This window comes from Phyllostomus discolor, chromosome 4 (assembly GCF_004126475.2).
Source record: "Phyllostomus discolor isolate MPI-MPIP mPhyDis1 chromosome 4, mPhyDis1.pri.v3, whole genome shotgun sequence".
NCBI classification, from domain to species: domain Eukaryota; kingdom Metazoa; phylum Chordata; class Mammalia; order Chiroptera; family Phyllostomidae; genus Phyllostomus; species Phyllostomus discolor.
Window position 1 is genome coordinate 54,342,802 of NC_040906.2, and position 24,118 is coordinate 54,366,919.

At 42.0% G+C, this 24,118-nt stretch overlaps 1 protein-coding gene across 2 annotated transcripts in view; it reads left to right on the top strand.

The window, feature by feature from the left end:
- STK39 (serine/threonine kinase 39) overlaps nt 1-24,118 on the top strand; it is a 274,172-nt gene that overhangs the window by 126,492 nt on the left and 123,562 nt on the right. The window lies entirely within an intron of this gene.

Consider the following 24,118-nt stretch of genomic DNA (forward strand, 5'->3'; position numbering starts at 1 on the left):
GACATACATCAGAGTCCTGATACATTACTGTCCTCAAAATCCATACGCTAGGACATACGCTAGGACAGTGAGGCAATACTGCCTTGAACAAAATCCTCATTGTTCTTTAAAGGAAGACAGCATTCTTATCTTAAATTTCATTGCCAAAGTGAAGGTCTAGAATAAATACAGCCTTTCAATAGGACACAGCTGATTTCATTTCTCCCAGAATTGGAGTCATTACTCACACAAGGTCTTGCCATTTTGGTTATGAATCCTGCAAACCCTGGTTTTAAAAATCTCAATTAAATGTGGGTACCCCTTCATGCAATCCTTCTAAGAGACACAATTGCTATTTCCAGCAGATGTAAGCTCCTCTAAGAAATAATGTTGGCTTATTTAAAAATTTCCCTTTAATTTTGCAGGTTTTATAGCTGCACCTTGTCAGTCCAGGCTTGCATTTGAAATTGATTTACAAGCCCAGAATCCCTTTCCCAAGCCCTTATTTTCATACCAATTAGACCACAGCAGGTTGTGGGGATTTTCTGAAGTATAGGCACTGGAAGAAGGGAGTTCTGAGGCCTGATCTGCTGACTTTTTTGTTTTATACAAAGAGTTCAAAGTGTCTAAAGGGGCTGAAGCTGCTTTGCAGTTTGCTGAATTGTTGAGTAACGTTGTACCTAATGGAGCAGAGGCCTTGTTTTGTTCCCAGTGAAGGTCAAGTTGGGGAAGATGCTGGGAAGGCTGCGATACTATTTGGAATGAATAGAATGAATTGAGTTCTTTTATTCTCATATTAACAGATTTTCTGGCAGTAAAAGTTATAATGAAGAAGCACTTTGAAAATCCAGCCTGCCTACCACCGTCAGAGTCGCCTTTTTGAAACTGTTTTTCATATGTTTATCTGCCCAGTATGAATATAGAATCTTAGTTTTTACTCATTTTCAGTTGTTGGCTTTGCCTTTTTTCACTGAATATATTTCCACACCTGCATACAACTTCCCTCATTCTTTTTTTTTTTTTATCTCTGCCTAATATGGACAAGGCTGTGTAAGACATATTACCACTTATCTAACCAGTTCCCTGCTGTTGGACGTCTGGGTGTTCCCAAAGTTTTGAAATCACAAATATTACTTTATTAATTATTCTCATATACATGTCATTTCACATGTGTTTGAGTTTTTCTGTGGGATAAATATTCAAACTATAGAAGTACAGGATCAAGGGGTGTATGTGTATATAATTTTGGTAGATGTTGCCAAATTATCTTCCAGACATCATGGTTTTTTGAACCCTCACTTCCCACTACTCTTCAGGCAGAATACTAGACTTTATGTGATCTTTTTTTAAAATTTTTTTTTATTTTAATCTTTGTTCAAGTACAGTTTTCTCCCTTTTACTCCCATTCCAGCCCACCCACCCACCCCTCCCCACTTCCCTTTCATTACCACCCTCCCCCTAGTTTTTGTGCATGTGTCCTTTAAATTTGTTCCTGTAAACGCTACCCATTCTCCCCTGAAATTCCCTCTTCTCTCCCCTCTGGTCACTGTCAGTCTGTCCTCTATTTCAGTGACTTTGGTTATATTTTGTTTGTTTCTTTGTTTTGTTGTTTAGGTTCTTGTTAAAGGTGAGATCATATAGTATTTGTCTTTCACTGCCTGGCTTGTTTCGCTTAGCACAATGCTTTCCAGCTCCATCCATGCTGTTGCAAAGGGCAGGAGCTCCTTCTTTCTTTCTGCTGCATAGAATTCCATTGTGTAAATATACCATAGTTTTTTGATCCATTCATTTACTGATGGGCATCTAGGTTGCTTCTAGCACCTAGCTATTGTAAATTGTGCTGCTATGAACATCGGGGTGCAAAGGTTCTTTTGGATTGGTGTTTTAGTGTTCTTGGATATAGTCCCAGCAATGGAATTGCTGGGTCAAAAGGCAGATCCATTTTTAGTTTTCTGAGGAAGTTCCATACTGCTTTCCATAGTGGTTGTACCAGTCTGCAGTCTCACCAACAGAGAATGCTAGACTTTAGCTAAACTAAATAGGAGCCCTAATTAGTGGCCCTGGGAAATATATAGATTTTTACCTGTTTTCTGAATTTATAGAAACATTCTTCCACATTTGCTTTCTCCCTTGTAGTCTATTTTACTGCTTCACAGTTTTTTCCCAAATACACAGGAAACTCCTCTCTGTTAAGAGTTCTCAGCTTCATAGTTCATGTTGCTTTTCTTTTCTGAGTTTTTATGGTCTGCATGCTGTACTCATGTTGAAACTCCATCTTATATTACTTGTAACTTAATTGTTTCTTTGGCGATGTCTGGCATTTCAAGCAGGATTATCAGCTGCTTGAGAGCTCTTTGCTTTCTTCATCTCATTTTCTATTCTTTCTTCATGGCCAGGACAATGCTTTGTACATTGTGGGATTCTTTCTTAATCTGCTGAGGAGAATGCATTTATTGTTTTGGTAAAACATAATGCATGCTTATTATGAGGGGAAAATGATACAGAAAAGTACCAGATGAGTAAAAACTCCCTGAAATACCACTATGCAGAAAAACTTGCCCCTGACATCTTGTTACATGTCCTGCCAGTTAGCTCCTTACACACACATACACAACTCCAATAGTCATGCACAGCTTTACACACAACCTCACCCTATTACAACTGTTGGGTGCCTTGCTTTTCTTCAATGAAAGAGTTAGCTCTTTCCCCATGTCCACTGGTGTGACTATAATTTTTAATGACTACACAGCAGTTATTTCTATAAACAAGCCTTAGTTATTTCAGTCAATGCTGAAGTGATTGACATTTGTGGTCTGTAGTTTTCCATTTGAGTCAGTGTAGCCGTAGGCACTACGGCTCCTTCGGTGCAGTTATCTCCTTCGGTAAGGTAAATCTTCCACACGAAAGAGCTGTGTTAAAGCATGGGTTCACATCACAGAATCTAAATAAACACTTATATAAGACAAGAAAGTTTACAGAAGTGTTGACTTTTATTCCTAGGCAGCTGTTAAATTCTAATAGTGGAGGCCTTTGGAGCAGCATTCAATCATCAAAAAGTACCAAGAAATTTTGTTATGTAAATAAAAGGGGAAAATCACAAAGAGATGCTCTAGGAGAAATAACCTTTGCATGCATTCATAAGTGTACCAATGAATCATTGCTTTCTTCCGCATATCCTGCCGGGTGGTAACTACCTGTCTTTCTCCTTCCCCAAACAATGTTGGAAAGTTTACCTAATTTTGAATATTATAAAAGCATTTTCCCTCCTGCTAGGGTACAGGGAAGAGAATTATTTTCTATTCTTAGAGAACAGTCTGCCTAGGAAAATACATACTCTCAGGGCAGGGCCTATAGCAGGGGACCATTTTGAAGCCCACTTAAAACCATTTTGGTGTGTGTATTTCTTTACTATTACTCCACTTGGTTGCAGAGAAGAGTAGAGATAGTTTATGAAGATGCAAACAAGGGGCTAGGTAAAATTGGATAGATGACAAAAAGGAGGTAAAGAGGGTAAGAAAGTAAAAGAAAGCCCAGGAGTAAGGTTAGCTCACAAAATACACATGAAACATGAAGTTTCCATCTCTGGAGTTCCAAAAAGGTCAAAGACAGGCAATTTTCTATCATTTAACCACAATCTTAAGTCCTTTGTACTTGCTTGAAGTGAGCCTCAGATTTGGTTGTGTGCCAGCGTGACGAGGTTGTGGCCTCACTGTTTTTATGATTAGGACACAAACCTCTGACTTAGAAGAAGTCCAAATATTCCTGCTCTTGAGGCCAAAGGGAAAATTCACCTGGAGAAGAGATTTTTAAACAGTATAAATTTATGATCCAGAAAGTCAGAGCTGAAAGGGCCTCGAGGGGCTGTCCTAGTCAACTTTCTTAGGGTCTTGTGAGGCATTGCAGTTTGCAGTGCATCAGAGGGACCTCTGGGGGTGCAGAGTCTGCATGTGACTCTGACCTTGAGTCAGTGGCTTAAACTCGCCAATCCACAGCTTCCTTGTTTACCAAATAGGAATAAATATTGGTTCTTACCTCATAAGGTTGTTATGAGGATTAAATAAGATAATGCAAGAGGGGGAAATACAAATCAAAACCACAATGAGCTTCTACTCCATACCCAATGGGTTGGCCTACTAATCATACAGATGGATAACGTGTGTTGGCGAGGATGTGAAGAAATTGTAATCCTCATACACTGCTGCTGGGAATGCGTAATGGTGCAGCTGCTTTGGAAAAAAAGTCTGACAGTTCCTCAGAATGTGAACGTATGACTCAGAAATTCCACTCCTATGTTCATATTGAGGAGGAAACACCAAACTTGTACATGAATGTTCATAGCAGCATCATTCGTAAGAGTCCAAGCAGAACAACCCAGATATCATTAACTAATGAAGGGAGAAAGCAATGCTGCATTGAATGATTTTCTGTAAGATGTACAGAACAGGCAAATCCATAGAGGCAGAAAGTAGATCAGAGTTTGTCTAGGGCCGGAGGCTAGGGGGAAATGGGAGCCATTGCTAATGAGTGGGGGTTTCTTTGCAGGTTGGTAAAATTTTTTCTAAAATTGATTATGGTGATGTTTGCACAGTTCTGTGAGTAAGAACCATTAAGAACCATTGACTTGTGCACCTTAAATAGGTGAACATGTGATGAAACTGAGGTCCAGAGTGGTGACATGCCTCATCCTGGTCATGTGGCTCCGTGGGCCAAAACTCGACCCTAGTTCTCTTGCGGACTTGAGTCCATGTGCTCCCCACCCACTGTGGGAGGACAGCTGTGAATGTCCGCACTGGTTGCTTTTCCTTCTAATGTGGTCCTCAATTGTTTAGACTTCAGTAGGCCTTTGTTTGGTCTTGAACTTCTCTGCTGCAAAGATTATCAAGTTTCTCAATTTTGGATGCAATATAAACCTTGATACAGTCAGCAAAATTTTCAGTTAGCCACGATAAACTGAAAAATTGATTCATGGCCTTGCCTGCTATTGATTTTTCAGAGACCGATTACCCATCTAAGAATTGCCCTGGCCCTTGTTTTTTGCCTTTTTCTCCATGCAGCCTGTCTCTGACCATTTCGCTTTTCAAACTTCTACTTGAACTAGGCAGGGCAATCAAAAGCAATAGAGACCCATGTCTCTTGAGTTTTCTTAGAAGCAAATTCTGCATAACTTTTTTGAATTTGTAGTGTTGTTGTGAACTGGAGTTTGTGTTTCCTATTACAATTTTTTGTATGCTTACTTTTGTATGTTTATTTTATGGTATTTTAAAAAAAAACTTTCTTTGGCCACTGCATCTGGGTAATGCAAAGTCATTGTGCTTGAAAAAATTATAAGGATCAGTATCAACTTAGTATTCTCAATCCGGTGAAACCAATGGGTGTAGATCATTTGAATTATATTAGCTTGCTATAGATTGGTGTTAAGAAAAACATAAATTATCAAGAACCTGAACAACGTGTATGGTTAACTTTGTATGAAGTTCAGTGCTTTAAAGCATATTACTGAGGGTTTGACAAATATTATAGTAAAATAGGAACTTTCCAAAAATCAGATTTCGGGAATTTTCAGGTTTCCAGAAGAGCTCTCTCTTGAGAAGTTGGGGAATAAAGTAATAGGACCCCTCTTGGGACCATGAAATTAGCCACCAAGTAATAAACATTAATTAATACGAAGTTAACAAAGAGATGATAGCCCATTTATGTTTGGATTGGTATTTTCACTCTGCAGATGTTAAGGCACTTACTGTATTAGGCCATGTTGATTATTACCTACTGATTATCTGTTGCTGTATAATGAATCATCCCAAAATATAGAGGTTTAACTCAGGAGTAGTCATTTTATTATTATCCCTCATGGTTCTGGAGCATAACTGGGCTCAGCCAGGTGGATCCTGACTGAGTTCTCCTATGTAGTTGTGGGTGGGAGTGACCGGTGGCTTCCTGAGGCTAGCCCACTGATATGCCTGGGGCAATTGAAGATGGCTGTTGTCTGCTTGTTTGGGGTGTCAGCTGAGATAGTTGACTAGACATGTACATGTGGCCTTGCCCTGTGGTTTTTTCTTATAGCATAGTGACTAGGTTCCTCCAGTGAACTTCCCAAGTGTACCAGGCAAAAACTCCCTGGCCTTTCATCACCTAGGAAGGCATGTAGCATCACTTCTTCTGCAGTTGCAGCCTTATCCAGATTGAAGTGGAGGGAATGTAGGTTCTACAATGAGTGTCAATGACACATTGTAGAAAGAGCACGTGGGATGGGAGATCCTGTGATTCTGTTGGAAAACACAATCTGTGCAGTCACTTCTTGAGTAAAAGGCAATCATAGGAGGAGGCGGCAAAAAGAAATGAAGAAATCATCCTCAAAAACTTAAAAATGGAAATGCCTTTTGACCTGGCAATTCCACTTATACCCTAAGAATCCTGAAGCACCAATTCAAAAGAACCTGTGCATCCTTATGTTCATAGCAGTGCTATTTACAATAGCTAAGTGCTTGAAGCATCCTAGGTGCCCATCAGTGAATGAGTAGATCAAAAAACTATGGTACATTTACACAATGGAATTCTGTGCAGCAGAAAGAAAGAAGGAGATCCTACCCTTTGCAACAGCTTGGATGGAGCTGGAGAGTATTATGCTAAGTGAAATAAGCCAGGCAGTGAAAGACAAGTACCATATGATCTCACCCATAAATGGAACCTAATCAATAAAACGCATAAGCAAGCAAAATATAACCAGAGACATAGAAATAAAGAACAAATTGACAGTGACCAGAGGGGAGGGGGAAAAGGGATAACAGTGAAAAGGAGAGGAAGGGTCAAGTCAAGGAACATGTATAAAGGACCCATGGATGAAGACAATGGGGGGCAGGATTAAAAGTGGGAGGTGGGGGTGGGTAGGGTGGAGGAGAGCAATGGGAGGTAAATGGGGACAGCTGTAATTGAACAACAATAAAAATTAATGATAAAAAAAGAAATGAGGAAATTAACTTTCGGGGTTGGTGGTGGAGGGGTAAGTGAGCTGCAGCCAGCATAAATGAAAGCAGGAAATAAAGGCAGGAGACAAAATGGCTAAGGTGGAGGTGTCAGGGAGGCAGGACAGATACGCTCTGACGAATAGGGCATCCCTGATACTTACTGGGCCCACAGGCACAGGAACTATACTTGAGAGTGGGCCATGGACAGTATCCCACTGAGGAGAACAAGGCATATTAACTTACCACGTTCAGCTTCTGCACACACAGTAGAGTCTCTCTCTAGTTACCCTAATAAGCTGGCCAGGAAGTGGTAAAGTCAGGTGAAGTATCAAAATCACCTTGTGATTGAAATGGATTTCTGATCTTCCTATAAGGGCAAGTAAAAGATACTACACATAGTGTAAAGTGAATGTGTAGACCTTGAATGAAAAAATGGGCACTTGAACTGTCCTTTCTCACGTCCTCCTTCTCTTGCAACAAATATTCATTTTTATAATTAAAACATATACACTTAATTAAAAAGCCAAATATTTATTGGGTGTTTAAAACATGCTAGGCACTATTTTAGTTTGGGATGTTTTACTAAAGAAAAGTAAATAAGAATAAATCTAATGATCATTTAGTAGTATTGTTTTATATAATCATTCCATTTATCTTTCATGAATTCTTTTTTTTAAATTTTATTTTAGTCATTGTTCAAGTACCTTTTATGAATTCTGAGAAAGGGTTATTATTATCTCACTCTGAGACATCCAGTAAATCATTTAGCTTCTAAAACGACTCCATATTTCAGATCCTATCTGTAATGCCCATTTGTACAGCTCTTGTAAGTATTGGAGACATGTTTGTAAAATGAAAAGCACACAAGGAAATACTTCATAAGTACTGAATTTTATACCTTTATAGACAATGATTCAATCAGATGCTCTAAAGCAGCATCCCACAACATGCTGATATAAACTCAAGCATTTAATGATTGTGTGCATTCATTCATTCCACTGATCTTCACTGAACACCTGGTAGATGCCGGTTAGTGTTCCAGGCTCTGGGATTCAGGGATGAACAAGGTGGACTAGTATCTGCTCTGTGGAACCTTACCTGAGGAAGGTTCCTTTCTGAAAATACTTTAAGACTTAGTGAAAACTGTACTTGAACAACAATTTTTAAAAAAGAGTAAAAAAACGACTTAGGGTAAAGGTGAAATGGATACTTAAGGAAATATAGTCACCTGTGTGCACTTTCAGGAGGGGTACTTATATTTCAGGTAAATGTGGTGTGGAAAGGGTTTTGAGTGGCTAAAAAGCATTCATCAGCAATGATGCAGTAGAATTCGGGTGTCTTCAAAGAAGTCATCTCCAAGTGAAGTGTATTGCCTGAATAGTGTTGGAATGAAGGAGAAAATGGTTTACTTGTTGGTACCCAGGCTGGTGTTAGGAAATCAAGTTTAGCAGGACAAGAACATGTAGTGGTGTGTAGTAAGAAGGAAGGATCCTAGAATAGTAAGGCAAGGGCTTACTTTTCTTTCTCCCCTGTAGTTTTTGTGCAATTATATCTGTTGCAAGATTTTTCTTTCTGTGCTCACTGACTATATATATATAAAATTCAGGGTGTAAATATGAAAAATATTCTCATAAGGAAGTTTATCTTTAACTCAGACATTTTATCATTAATAATTTAAATCTCATTATAACATTATAACCTGAGTGCCACATCCTTCTTCCTGTATGAAGACCTTTGAGAAAAATTGTGGCCTGATGCCATCTTCATTCATTCATTTATTATCAGTGTTCATAATGCTGATCTCAATAATCCAAAAATAGCTACATTAGGCCACATATTTCTAAGAAAATAGATAAGTCTGCAGTAGATTTTTAAACTCCACGTATTTAGATGTAGTCCTCAGTGATTCATTCTCTGAGGGTTTTTAAAGCTGAAGATCCACCCAATTTTTGTTTTTTTCCAGGGCGTAATTAAATGTAAACCAGAATTTTTAGACACATTCTATGTTTTGGGCATTGGACTAAATGTTTTACACACATTGTCTCATTTGTTCTCATAATAACCTGTTGAGGTAGGCATTATCACTCTGTTAGAGGTGAAGAAACCGAGGCTTAGGCTAAGTGATGAGGTGACGTCCAGTGAGTGGTCAAGTTGGAATTTAGTGTCAAATTGGTTTCATGCAAAAGCCCTTTTGGGAACAGCTGTATTGTACTGTAGAAGGATTCTAATTTTGTCCTTGTTCTCTTCTTATTTCCTACATTTTCTATAATAAATGTGAATTTTATATTCCAAAAATATAAACCAGTACAATTTAAAATGTAATGTGATATAGTTAGATTAAAAAGCATATTTTGTGTGTGGTGTGAAAAATATAAAACTACGTAAACCTGAACACTATAACCCTATGTTTAACAATTAAATAGGTATTCTAATCAATGCTTAAAATGAAATGCAGTAGACCTATACTGTGAGTATTAAGGCTTCTCCTTTCCTTATTTTTCTTGGGAAGATAACACCTATTGATTTGAGATCTTTGCTCCCAGATTCTAAATAGGTTTTATTTCATTGTCAGCATGATTAGAGAATCATCTTTTAACAAGGACACGAAAAGTATATTCTTCTTGTTTTTAGGCATTTATGTATATAAAATGGTTATAGACAATTTTTGAGGAAGTTCAGTGATTAAAGGAAGAGAGCTACCCGAGAGGTCAGAGGCTCAGTAAAGGTTTTTGACGATGGTGGGATTTGAGCATGTTTTTCCCTCTTCTTTTGCTCTCTCACCACCATAATTTGATTTCCTGTTCTGCTATCAGTACTGCAGGAGACAAATTGACTTGGATAATTCAATCAGCTAAATTTAGCCTGTTTCTTTAGTTCTCCCTCACTCTCCTGCTCCCTCACACACCTGCTCTCAAAAGCTCCTTCTTTTGGGGCCTTAAGTTTGTCCCAAAGATCCATTGGAGGTTTTGCCTCCATGGATCTTGGACCCGGAAATCTGAATTTTTAACAAATGATCTAGCTAAGTTGTACAGTCAGGCATATTTGAGAACTCCTAGGCTAGAGTAAAGGCTATGTGAAGAAAAAGCAGTAGAAAGTGAGATTTTAAAGTTGGATCAGTAGAGCCTTAGATCATAAGCCTTGGGTTTGAAAGGTGGTGCTGTGAGCAGTGGGGACCGATCAGGGGCGCCCTGTAAGCAGGGAAGCGACTATAGACATCAGACTGGGAGGGGTAGAGAGTAGGGGACGGTCTAAAGGTGGAGATATTGGTGGGCAGAAGTTGTTAAAGACATCCATGTGTGAAATAATGAGAGTCTGGACTAGAAAAGGAGCAGAGGTGCAGGGAGGAAGGAACAGGAGTGAGTGCTGTTGAAGCTCTGGACTTCAAAAAGCCTGGTGAGTGATGGGATGTGGAAGACAGAGTGCAGGAAGGGGGCAACAGAAAGGCTCAGAGGCTGTGTGGATAGAAGGAAGGTATTGGGGGGCATTTAGGTGGGAAGATGGGTGTAAGTGTTTGAGTTTGACTTTTCACTGGGACTCAACTTGAGGTGTCCTGTAAGATGACAGAAGTGTGTCACTCAGGAGAGACTATCTCTGAAGGGAGCTATATTTGGCACTTTTCTCCATAGAGATGATTATGGAAATCATGTGATTAGATGAGATTGCCAGGGAGGACATTACAGCGAGGTAGAGATGCCCTGAGGGAACAGGTCAGGGACAGGTGGAGGAGGAGAGGGCTGGTAGAGGACAGAAAGAAAGTGCTGTCACAGGAACTGAGAAAGTAGAGGTGGTCAGCAGGTCTGAAGTTTGCAGAGAGGGTCAGGAGGATGAGGTCTGATAAAAGGACATTGGATTTGGCTCAGTTTTAGTAATAAAGGGTGGAGCTGGACAGTAAGATTTAATGAATAAAAAGATGGTGAGGAAGTTCAAGTAGGTAATTTTGTAAAGTTTTATGGTAAAGGGCAGGCAGAGACCTTCATGGCTTGGGATGTGAGTAGGTGTTTGATCAGTGGAGACTTGTGTGTATTCAAAGCTTGATGTGGGGGAGGAGAAAGATGAGTGAGGTAGGATATGCATTGTGGAGGATCCTAGAGGGCAGTGGTTCACAAAGACAGTTACACATTCAGTGCACACTTAGTCTTCATGTTCAAGTTCCAGGACTGTGGTAGGGCTACTGAGATGACTTGTAAGTCTTATCCTGTAAGTAACCGCGGAGAAGAATGAAAGTTGACAGGGTGGATTTGAGCCGGGTTCACTCAGGCGTGGAGGCCCCGCAGACTAGGGGAGGACTTGGTCAGGAAACAACAGTTGGGCAGCAGGATAACGATTATGATGACATGGCGCACAGAGTGCTGGGGCCTGTAGATGAGGGCAGAGGGTGAGGTGGACAAGGACTTCATCAAGGGCATGGAGCTGTAGTTACCCTGTGCAGGACACGTGGCAGTCCTCCTTCACCAGAGGCAGGGAAGTGTATCTCAAGTGGGGGGACCAGCATGGGCAACTACTTGGAAATGTACTGGAAGAACAACTGGCTGTATGATTGAAGCAGAGAGAAGATACTCAGAGGTGAGCCTGTGAAGGTGCGTAGGGGCCAGAGCAAAAAATGTCATGTCTCTTGAGCAAGAGTTGAGGAGTGTGTGTGTATGTGTGTGTGTGTGTCTGTGTTTCCTGGAAGCTCTGGGGGAACGGTGATAAGGATTTAAGCAGAAATGTGCAATGACCTAGTTTGCCTTTGGAAAGGCTACCCTGGCGGCAGCATGGGGGGTGGTTTAGAGGGGCAAGACTGGAAGCCACGGGCAGGCTCATAGGCTGGTGTTTAGTCTAGGTGAGAATGGATGGGACTTTAGGTAGACCAGGCAGAGGATAGGCAGACGAGATTTAAGAAGAAGCAAAGTTGATGTGACTTAAGTTTTGAAAGATTTTCATGGGGATGGGAGATTTTGGGAAAAACTGAGGTTGACTTCCTGCTTTCTGCAGAGACTGTTTGGGAGGAAGGAAGAAACTATTTATAGGGGAAGATGCTGAATGTTTTGATGTGTTGGGCTTGCTGTCCCATGCCTCATCTCACATGGAGATGTAGGGTAGATGAGTGTCCATAGCTACAGGTCACAGCAGGGTGTGGCCTGGAGAGGAAGAGGGGACGCCCTCCACACAGGAGTGATAGGTGAGACAAGTGTGGGAGAGTGTGGTCCCCCGATGCCCACCACACACGCACAGCCTCCTACTTAAGAACTAATGATCTATTGTCTGTATTTTCTGGGTGCCTTCTGCCTTTCCATTCTTAGCTATCTACAAGTTAGCCATTGGACTCTTACCGGGATTAAGCAGAAAAAGAAGATGATGGTACTCAAATATACGTAGTTTCACTCCTGATTAGCAGATGTGATGTGAGGATTAGACCCTTAGAAGAGGAGGATCATAGCCCACAGGGAGACTTGGGTTACTTGTGAAACGCATGTGCTGATGCCTTCTCTCCCCCACCCCCTCCCAAGGACTCTGAAGCTCCTGTTTAAGAAGAAGGAAGAAAAAAATTCAACCCATGAAAATATACAACTGTGTTATTTCTTTGTTTCTCTTTAAAATCAGTGGTTGGACAGATATTGTCTTTGTTTGGAAAATACATGAATTAGAATATATAGTTTTTCAGAATCTTTTATTTTGCTGCTCTGGCAGTTTCTTTTTGGTACTAAATGAACTAACAAAAACAGAATTTATGGCCCTTTTCAGTATTGAATTGAAGCACAGTTGAGACATTGCCCCAGAAATAAAACTCCTGTCTAGAGCATTTTTACACTGGAGCTTTTATCATGACTTTCATTTATTACGGAGAATTAATTTTCCCAGTGATGTAAAGGATGTGAATGTTATCTCTGTGGGGGTGGTGTTTCTTGGTAGCAATAGGAAAACAATGAAGTTCTTATACCGTCCTTTCAGTTGAAAAAGTAACATCTAAATCAGAGCTTGCTTCAGTGGGTGTGATGGCCAGCTTCCTAAGACAGACCCTCATATGAACTGTGTATAGATGTAAGAGTGGAACCACATGTAGGGCTGCTTCAGATCCTGCTTGGAATAAATAAACTGAAAAGGATATTTTTGAGACAGGGGACAAGATTGAACATAGGCCAATATCACATTCTACTGAGGAATTAATGGTGATTTTGGTGTGTGTGAAAATGATACTGTGATCATGTTTTAAAGTGCCCTTGTCTATGAGAGGTGTGTTGAAGCATTTACAGGCAAAATGGTACGATGTCTAAGATTTACTTTAGAACACTGGAGCAAGGAGAGCTTGGGTGTTAAGATGGAATGTCAATGGCAGAACGCTGGTGGGTGAATAAGCTTCATCGAACTGTTCTCACCTTGTAGGAATCTATGAACAGTTCCATTTTTAAAAGCTTTAGCACAAGTGAGCAAGGTGATAATCCTGCTGGCTTCCGACCCAGGAATCAAGCAGTGTGGCCCCTGTGGCAGCCAGGATGTCTTTCTGAGGTCCTGACACTGTAGCACCTGGACTTGGGCAGCGTCTGGGCAGTTTCTGTTTCATCCTCCTTGGAGGCTTTGGTCTCCGGTGGAAATGACCATGCAGGGGATTCCTTGTCTCCTCATATTTTTGAGACTTTTGACTGAGTGAGACACAGGATAATAAGTTGCGTGGAGTGATCTTCTGTAAAGAGAGATGAAGTGGGAACCAGTAGAAATTTATCTATGAGGCATGTTTCCACATGCAGACCTTGTGATGGAGACATGGACTCGTCTCATTTCCGACTTGTGCTGGAATCAGACCCTTCACTTTCTCGGGCCAGAGTCTGAGCCAGTGCCGTGTGGGGGCTGCTCTCCCATCTGAAGTCTCTGCTCTTTGCAGACAGCAGGGTAGCGGAGTAGCTGGCTGCAAAGGGACCGTGATTTTGGTGACCTCACATGGCCCTGGTTGCTTCTTTGAATTATTCCCAGCACAGTAGGGTGTTAATATCGCATCTCAGAGGCAGATGCCCCATTCATTTTTATCATCATCCTTGCTGTTATTTGGCATTTAGAAACATGTTTTTCCTTTTAGGATCTTCCGATACTTAGAGGAAGGCCCAGAGTTTTCTTGACACCAGCTGCTGCTTTGCTTATGGGGATAGAATAAATCAAGCCCTTTAGCCTCCTGATACTTATCTGGTCTCTGTCACCACAATGTCATGGTCCATGATGGCATAAGGTCGTGTCTTCTGAGGACATGATAAAATGCCTTTGAGTAGCAGGTTGACATGTCTTGGCCCAGAACAATCCTGTGCCTGTGTGCTTTAGCTGACAATTACCTATTCATTCATTTGATCAGCTGACATTTCTTAAGTGCCCATGCACTAGTAGTCAGCATGGGGTGCTGGGTCACAAACCAGGGTTTTGTTCATAGCAGCAAACTTCAGTTATGTCCTGGATCTGGAGAATGTGGACATGAAGATCTAAAAGGGTCTCAGGACGTAATACGGTCTTAACTTGCCTTTCCCCTCATGTCCCTTCAGTAACTCTCTGACCCTCCATCTCCAGCCCCCGACATCCCTCTCCAAGGGGAAATGGTGGAAGGAGGGTGGGGAGCGGTTCCCTCCTGGTGCAGGGTTTTCTTTTGGCAAAGCTTTTTTTTTGGGGGGGGGGGCAGGGCAGGGCAGCAGGAAAATGTTATTTATTTATTTAACAAATTTATATTTTGTGCTTACTAAATATAAGGTCCTCTACATATAAGGATTCAGAATAGATTTAACTACATCTTACCCCCAGGGCATGTGCTTTCCCAGATTTCAGAATTTCTTAGTTTGTAGCAAATACCAGATTAACAAAAACAATAGAATCCATTGTTGTTTTTGTCTGTAGACATAGTTTAGAAGAACACAAACTCATCTACCTGGCTAAGAGAAACATAAAGACCTAGCATTACTAACCACCAGCTCTTACCCTTGCCCTTCCTATGTGTTAAAAAATTTGATGATATTCATGGGCTAGACCAATAGTTTATTATAGTGAGTTAATCCCAGAATTCATTGTATAAGCATCAAATATTAAAAATGTCAGGAATCCTAAATTGTTGTATTGATTGTAATAAAAGCTGATGAACATTAGTTAATATTCTTGTTTTGAGTCCATCGTGACATCAAAGTCTCGGAAGTTTTTTCACATTTGCAGTTCTTGAAAATTTGTTCGACAACTCATCTTTCCATCAGTCCTTCCCCTCTGGGGAAGGCACAATCTTTAAACATTTTTTAGAAGTAAGAAGTAGTTACTTTACTTTCTGTTTTATATACTACCATGTTGTCTGAGTTTTTTAAAAGAAGTAAGTATGTCTTTACTTGTTAAATATTTGGGTTTTGACAGCATTATAGACAATTATGATAAAAATTCAAATGATACAACAAGATACAGGAGGTGAAGAGGTGGAGGGAATGTTTTTCCCCACTGCCAGTGTTCCTTTTGCAAAGTGTTCTTGGGCTCTCTCCGCCCAGTGACTTATCTGATTGGTGAGTCTGGACTGAGAAATCTGGCAGGAGTAGCCCAGCCCCTTCCCCGCCCTTTCTCCCCTTTGCCAGCCTGCTCAGAGAGAGAGGCGCTCCCACTCACTATGGCCCTGCCTGGTGAGGGAGGAATGTGCTGGTCATGCTTGCTGGGAACCGGGTAGGTAAGTCTTGTCTAACTGCAAGGGTCAGTTCATCTGGAAAGGTTACTGGCTCAGCATTTAAGGTCATGTTCTCAAATATCACCTTTATAAGGAATGAGGGTGACATTTTGACCCCTCTATGCTTATTGGTCTTACTTCTAAGTTAGTTCAGCATGAGGGAGGGGGAGAGGGATGCTACTTATTGGGGTTCCCTAAGGTACACAGTATAGTGAGAAAGAAGGCCCCCACTCAGCCGAGACGCCATCGCCAAGTCCTGTAAGTTCTTCCAGAAGTGGCCTGTGCATATATGGTTGCATGTAGAAATAACATATGTGTCCCTCCCTTCTTTTTACGTTAAATAGAGGCAAATGCCCTGTTCCTCTACTAGCTTTTTCCATTTTGATGATGTTTGATACCTGTTTTTGGCTGCATACTATTCCATAATGTGGATATCATATTGATTTTACACCAGAAAGGATAAATGTGCCTCCATTTAAGCCTCACGCCCTGATAACCCATGAGGCTCTGCTCCTGGCTGCTTTCTATAGTTTCTTTTTTATAGTGAAGAAGCATATTATGTGTCTCGAGGTGAGAAGACTTGGTCCTTGGTAATGGAGAGCATGCCAGAAATCCTGTGTGTGGGGACCTGCTTTTTCAGAGAACCTTCTGCTGGTGTGCTGAGAAATAGCTAAAATGTGTCATTAGGGCTGCTAGTTTTCATGAAAGAACTCCTTAGTATTGACATCTAAAAGTTATTCTAAAATGTTTAAAAATAGAAAATAAATTGTATAAATGTATTTTAAAAGTCAGATATCTTGGAGAAATTATAATACTCCAGGTAGTTCCTGTATTACAGTCTGTGTAACAGTGTTAGAATCTAGGTGCAATTTCCATTGCACAAAACGCAACGCATTTGGGTGTCTTCCATGGGTCATTCCCTGCACAGATTTAGTTCTTGCCAGAACGTTTTCCATGGCGTTGGTGTTGATTATATGCTTCAGAATTCACAAAATGATGTTGAACCAGTAACCCCTAGTCTTCATGTTGGGTGTTTCTACAAAGTAAGACTACAGTTTGTATTAAGTTATGGTACTTTATATCACCTCAGGATTTTTGTTTTATTGTCCTTTCTGTTCAACTCTCTTTGTATTTCATTTGGGGACATCAGCATATTCCATTACCAAAGACCAGTGGATGCTGGTCCTGGTACTGCTTTTCTGCTTGCCAACTTGCCTTCTGTTTTTCGGTACCAGTGGTGAAGTCGCTGGATTTGGCATGTGTGTCCGTCAGGCCACAAGCAGAGAAACAATCCCACAGGAGAGGGATTGGCTTATGTGAATCTGGGGGCAGACTAGGCAGGGCTGAAATCTTTAATGCAGGCCTCCCGGAAGGGCCGGCCGGCCCTCAAGGGCATGGCCGAAGCTCTTGTGCGCAGGTGGAATTTCTTCTCCAGAGAAGCTTCAACTCAGCTGCTAAGGCCTTTCAACTATTGAATCAGGTACACCAAAATGATCAAGGATAATTGCCCGTGTTTAAAGTCAGTAATGAGCTTTAATCATATCTACTAAATGCCTTCCCAACACACCCCAGACCGCTGTCTGGTTGGATAACTGTGGCCTGTAGCACAGCCAGGCTGACACCTAAAACTGACCGTGGCAGTGTGTTTCCGTGTTGCTTGTTGGAATTCTGGTTCCAGTGGTCGGTTCTGCTGCCTGCCTGGAGTTGTAGTCAGCTGGTTGTGTGCTCTTTTTTCTCTTTCCCACCCCTCCTTTTTCTACAATTAAGTTAACTTTGCAACTTATTGCTGTATCCAGAGCAGCTTTGACTCTGCTTCAGTGCCAAACATTTATTTTCTCTTTTTGTCCCCTTCTGGTTTTACATGAAGTGTGTTTTCTCGTTTGTGTTATTTGTCTAACCAGGACAGAGCGTTCCATTGTTTTCTTTATTAGCTAAAGTTACAGATCAGCTTGGCACCCATTCCAGCAGGAGTTTTAGTTCTCAGAGACAATAGCAGCAAAATTGGATGCTGCTTTCCTGGCTCCTAGCTGTTGTCATTGTTCATTGTCACCCGAACTTGGGGAAATGCCATATTGGAGGTTTGATAGGACTAAAATGGAATAAGGAGTTTAATTGCTTCTCTGTGTTTTGTGCTGCTGCTTCAGAATAGCTTCCTCCTAGCTTCCAGAACATTCTTTTTTAAGACATTGCCCTTTGATGTTGGGTTTTCAAAGTTACAAAATTCCATTATCATTATCTGAAGAGCAACATTTATCAAATTTGATTCTTTTCACATGAGAAAATTTTAAAGTATTATAAGGAAGTTGCTACAACTGTGTCCTTTGCTGAACTAGCGCAGTGTTTTGAATTGTTATTATGGAATTATAAAAGTCTTTGTTTCTCTAAATTTTTCCTAATTGCCTACAGGACATTTTAATATTCTCATTCCTTTATTCTATGCTTTTACATTCTAAAAAAAGGAAATGCCAGATTTTAGTAGAACTAGATAAGAATTGAATTAATTCTAAGAGGTCAAAAAATGTTAATATGAATCACGGGCAAAAAGGTCTAAGATTTAGCTGTAGCCACTTATCTGTGATTATTGGAAATAGAGTTTTTTTCTTCTTGGTATTTTAATGAGAAATAACACAGTCAGATGGAAAAAATTTGTAAGGATACATTAAAATCTGAGTGTTTGGAGGCCCGGCACATCTACAGAAAACACTGACCAAGAAACGAGTGTGGTAGAGTCTGTGACTCTCATGGTGAGGGTTATCAGCTCTGACCTACTGGTTTTGAAAGAATGACTAAGTATACAGAAATGAAAATGAAATTTAGTAAGTTACTTTATGACTGCTTTTACTTTGATTATCTGTTGCTGTGTAACAAATAAACCTACATTTAGCAGCTTAAGACAATAGCCATTTTATTAAGTTCCCGTGGGCCAGGGTTCTGGTCTGGGCAGCTGCAGTCCGTCAGGCCTTCTCCGTGTGGGGCTGGCCTCATGTGGGCTGCCCGACAGCACGGGGGCCTCCGGGCCATCAGACTGCTCACGTGGTGGCTGAAGGCACCAGTTGTGAGGATTCAGTGAGCAAGGTGGGAGCTGCATCACCTCTTCTGACCTGGCCCTGGTAGCTGTGTTGCTTAGCTGTGTTGGTAAGAAGTGAGTCACAAGATTTGTGAAGAGGGCACTGGGCTCTCCATCTTTTGATAGTAAAGTAATAATGAAGCTTTTGGAAGAACACGTGGGATGGGAGATATTGTTATGGGCATCTTTGGGAAAAACACTCTGCCGTGGTCTACCATCTGGCCTCAATAATTCATACCTCTCCCATGAGCAAACTATACTCTTGCACTTCCAAGACCCTCCGAAATTCTCATCCCATTGTGGCTTCAGGCTCAGGCTCAGACACAGGGACCTGCCCTCTAAGTCAGGCCTGGGTACAATCGAGACTCCTCAGAGCTAGTTCCTTAAGAATAGCTCCTTCAGTGCTCTTCTTAAGTATCTGCCCAATACCCACCCAAAGCACAGCAGGAGGGGACAACCTTAAAGCAGGGGACCCTGACCCCTATCCTCACCTGAGTTCCACCTCCAGTCACCCTGCCCCTGGCCCACAATGGGCGAAGGTCACCGAAGCGGGGAGAACCTTTGTCCCTCTGTGTGCCCCTCTGTCCTCCACTAAACTGGTTCCCGGTGCCAAAATGGTTGGAGACCGCTGCCTTAAAGGCCTGCCACAAGGTGGGAAACTCGGGTCCATGGCAGTTCTGCTTTCCCGCCAGGTCCTGTCGCCAGTTCCTGTTCTGCTCTTCTCTGTGGCTGTCTCTCTGAGCTCTTGGTCCTGCTCTTTAAGTCATCTTTTTTCACGAGAAAGAGCGAGCATTTGCAGCTGACTAGCCTTTTCATATCCCTTCCTGCCCATAGAAGTTTGGGGATCCGAGGGCTCTTTTAACCTTGTATTCTCTGTTTCTTTTTAGTCTAACCTGGCAATCATTTTATAGTACAAATATATTTTTTAAAAAATTGTGGGTTTTCTGTGAATCTTGTTGGGTTTACACCATTAGACGAGCTGTGACCCCAAGATGCTTAGCCTACCGTGGGCCCCTTGTGAGACGGCAGAGGGACAACACCCTTAGGATTCTTAGAAGCTTTATTGTTTAATGTCTACTTTCTGCTAGGTATGCTCTTAAGATCCTTAGAAGGCCTTGGGTCCATTTGAAAGTGTCTGGGAGACAGTGCCTTCGATTGTTCTGAAGTCTTAGCACAGTGTCAGACAGTCAGGCCCGGATTTGATCCTTGCTCTGAAGCCGTTTCTTGATTTAAGAGTTGGGTGACATCTGGGGAGTCTGGGAATGAGAAACAGTTTTATACCTAACAGTGTGTTCTTTAGCTCTTCTCTCTCTGCTCACATTTTATCTTAGGCAGCAGGCAGAACCCAGGTGTCACTTTAAGTATTCTGCCTGAAAACCTTTTTAGTTGCATCATGGTGTTCCTCGTGCGTGTTTCCATTCCTCACTTTCCTGTCCATAACAGCGTTGCCAAACTGTCACTGCGCCGCGGCTCCTCCTGTCCTCTGCCTTCCAATGACACTTTCCTCACTTTCCTTCAGGCGCTTACTGACAACAGCTTAGAACAACAGTCCTGTTGTCTCTCACTGTGCTGGTGTGTCAGGACTTTGGGAGGGTTTGTTGTGACTCCGGCTGCACACTCGCTGTCAGAGTGGAGCTGGCGCACAGGGGCTGGAGCCCTGAGCCACGGAGGAAGCCACTGGTCTGGCTGCCCTGGGGCCTCTGTGAGCGGTTGCTGCTGTAAGCCCCTCAGTTTGGGGAGACTCGTGAGGTGCCAGTAGCAATGAGAAAATTGGACAGTACTGTGTTCTTTCTGGCCTCTGTCACCCTCAAGCCCCAATGTGTGTTTGGCTCAGGAATCCAAATACGACCATTCCCTTTCAGTGTTTTTCCATTGTCTGAATTCGGAGCCCTCTGACTTTGTGTTCAGCAGAGGGTACGAACTCACAGACAAGCTCCACTCTGATGCATCCCGTGGATGCATCAGTTTTTAGGCTATGCAAGAGGAATTTTTTTAACTTGACATGCTTGTTAATGTTTTTTAAAAATCAAGAGCAATCACATAGAAGTCCACATTATCCACTTCACTGGAAGTGTCAGGAGATCTGGCAGCACTGAGTCTGCCTTCCTGCACAGCAGTCAGGGAAGGCTGGGGCCCACCCTGGGGAGTGGGAGGGACGGGTCTCCAGATCCACCACGTGCTCACTGGCCCACTTCCCATTCTCCGCCTCCTTCTCTAGTCCTTAGAGTTTGCCAGTCTTATAGTCCGGGCTCTTCACACAGCTTTTCCAGCCTTATTCTCAGTTGTTTCCTGAACCCACCCACCAGGTCCCTGTACCTGATGACCCCGCCAGTTCCATGAGTCAGCAGAATTCGGGACGTTCTTACCTTTTCTCAGGGTGGAATAATTTATCCGATTTGTCTGCCTGGTGAGCTCCTCCGGTCAGCAACCAGTCCCCATGCTGATCTGCGCAGGTGCACAGGTGTTCTGCAGTCTCACAGCAATCTCATCTTTTTCGTAGTCTTCACATTTCCCTGAAATCATTAGTGTAAATGTCTGTTCGCCTCTCTGGATCAGGAACTATTCCAAGGTGTAGGCTTTCATTTTATTTGCCTTTTCTCTAAAAGTTGTCATATAGGGATTAAATAAAACTTTGTTGACTTAATGAGTAAGTAGGTGCTTGATTCTTTTAAAAGACTAAGGCCAGCTTTCTACCCTGAAGGAATTTACAGATTGGTATATCATTCGTTAACTGTAATAAAGCGTAGAATGATGTAAAAAGGTGCAGGCAAAATACCAACTGAGAGAATGGCAAAAGCCTTCTCGATTAGAAGAGAAGAGATAAGTAGAGAATGTGGAAGGGCAGATCAGGCCAAGGGGTATATGTAATACATATGTAAAAAGGTAGAGTCTTGAAAGTACGTCATTTACACTCAACTGGATTGTGGGGTATTTAAGAGAATACGGCAGGAAATATGTCTTGAAAAGGTAATTTGGAGGTTGGGTGCAGAGAGACTTGAATACTAAGGATTCTGGATGCACTCTTTAGGCAGCAGTGAACTCGTGGTGGTTGTCTTGAGAACGTGCTAAAGTGGGATGAGCAGCAGTGTAAAGCAGAAAGGAAGCAAGAGAGGAGAGGTCAGAAGGTGATCGGCAGTTTGCGTGGAGAGGAGAGACGAGATCAACCCTGATGGGGACGTGACCTAGCCAATGGAAGCTGAGGAAGTAAAATTTGCCGAATGAGAATGGCGTTTGATAGGTTTGGGTTGTGTGAAAGATGGAATGTGTTATGGTGAGAGCGTGTGTCACGCCTTGAGCGTTTATTAGGTGCCAGGCGTCGTGTTAAGGACTTTATATGACTGTGCCCTTGGCCAAGATGACAGGTGGGAGAATTTTGGAGGTTTTTTTTAAAACCCAAAATGCAATTTTATTTTAAGTGTTTTGTGATTAAAACGATTTATAGGAACCATGTGCCCTGTTCAGCCACTATCCACCGAATCTGCTTGCAGACAGTTTGGGCTCGACAGCCGTGTGTGTCTAGCGACATGCTCGGTAGAGACAGTGCATTTTTGTACTTCCGTTCCTCTGGGATCACAGGGCACAAATGGGAATGTCAAACAGACCACACTTCTCCATCATTTACATTTTACTTTTCCCAAATACCCTATCAAATAATTAAGATTCCAAATCGTTATAGGCAAAATAAATAATTCTTCAGTGACATTTGTGTTTATTACCAGCCTATTATCATTAATATTTACAGGAAGTTTGAGAACCTAATTTTATGCTTTAATTGACAAGGACCTATATTTCCATTTTGCAGAGAAACTATCAGGTATAAAATTCTTAATCCCATTTGCAACATTTATCTTGCATTTTTAGCTATAAAGGAAATTTGAAAATAATGTGATACTTTCCCAAATCTAAAGATTAGAAAAAAAGTTTCCTGGTCAGTGTAAACATGTCAACACTTGGGAACATAGATAAAATAAAATATCTACTTATAATAATTCATTAGTATAATCACATATAATGACGTTAAATAATGTGTACATACAGAGCATTTTTATTTAGAAATACATTGGTCATTTTTCTTTCTTATACTGTGTGAGGCAGTGTTACCTGGGCTCTTGACTTGCAGCATGCGCGTCAGTCCCCCGGAGCCGGTTTCCGCATCATTGAACAGGTTTTCAGAGGACACCCTTTTCAACTTTCATCGGAAATATATAGCACTGTGCTGCTTCCTGATGCTTTTATAAGAAATGTTATCCAAGCCATATGGATCCATCTGCGTCATGTTAATATCGTTCCCCCCGCCCCAGTACTTACGTTGGTGTGTGTTTGGTATATAAACATCAATTAGTGTGTCACTTTTAAACGTGAAATTTGAGAGGCTTGTACAATAAAATTGAGATACTTGCCACTGTAAAGTACTTATCCCCTAGGATAACTGCTAAATCCACGTTAGATGTGTTTGTCAGATTTTATAGGAGTTTTATCATTGGTGGCGTGCTGATGAAAACTGGCACCTGGGTGGGGGTGGGGAGTGCAGCACGTTCTCGTTTTCGTTGTGTTAAGACTCCTGCTCTGGCCAACTTTAAGCGCCAAACATGAAGTCGCCCATCTGGTGAGCTTTCTGAAATTTCAACAGGGGGCTCTCCTGAGCCAGTTCGAGGCACCTCCAGCACTGAGGTGTTGATTAGCATAGACCATAGTGGGGAAGTGGCAGAATGAGGCTGGGGGTGGACCTTAACTAATGGGTTAGAGATGGCCAGCTGGAATTGGGTCGGTTGTTCATATCCAAAAGAGCATTTGGAGAACACTAAGTGATGAAGTTTCTGAAGTTGTCAGCTTGCAGTGAGCAAGGAGACAGCTTGGAGAATGTGTGCTCACTCAGGAAGATAGTGCATAGTGAGCTACGGGCACCCAGTGTCCTGAGAGCCGCCAGGTGTGAGGTAAAGACAGAACAGAGAACAGCAAGAGATGGGGAAGGAGGAGAAGTTGAAGGAGAAATGTTATGAACACAGGTTTGGAGAGAGCGTGAAGTGAAAGAATGGGATTCAGCTGTGTCTACACAGTAGCATTGTGGACACAGAGGAGTCTGGGGAATGAATGAGAGAGAGAAAGTGAACATTTTGGAAAATGGGTGTGGAGGACCCAGGGCCAACCTGTCAGTGTCCTGAAGGAATAAATGAGTAGATAAGTGAGGAAAAGGAATCCAGTGTCCTTACACATGGGAGGGAATGATGCTAAGAGCAGGGGAAGCGTGAAGAAGCTCATTAGGGACAGGAGGGTTGTTGGGTTGAAGTTGGTGCTCTCTGGCTGGCATGTGAAGGCATTTGGAGTGACTGGGGCTGGGGGAGTTGGGGGTCTCTGGTGAGTAACGGGCAGAGGCTGGCAGTGGGGGGTTGCAGTCAAACCCTTGGTCACTGCCTAGCACTGTCTCTCCCAGTATGAATGTGAGTTGGTGTGAGCCACATCTCAGTT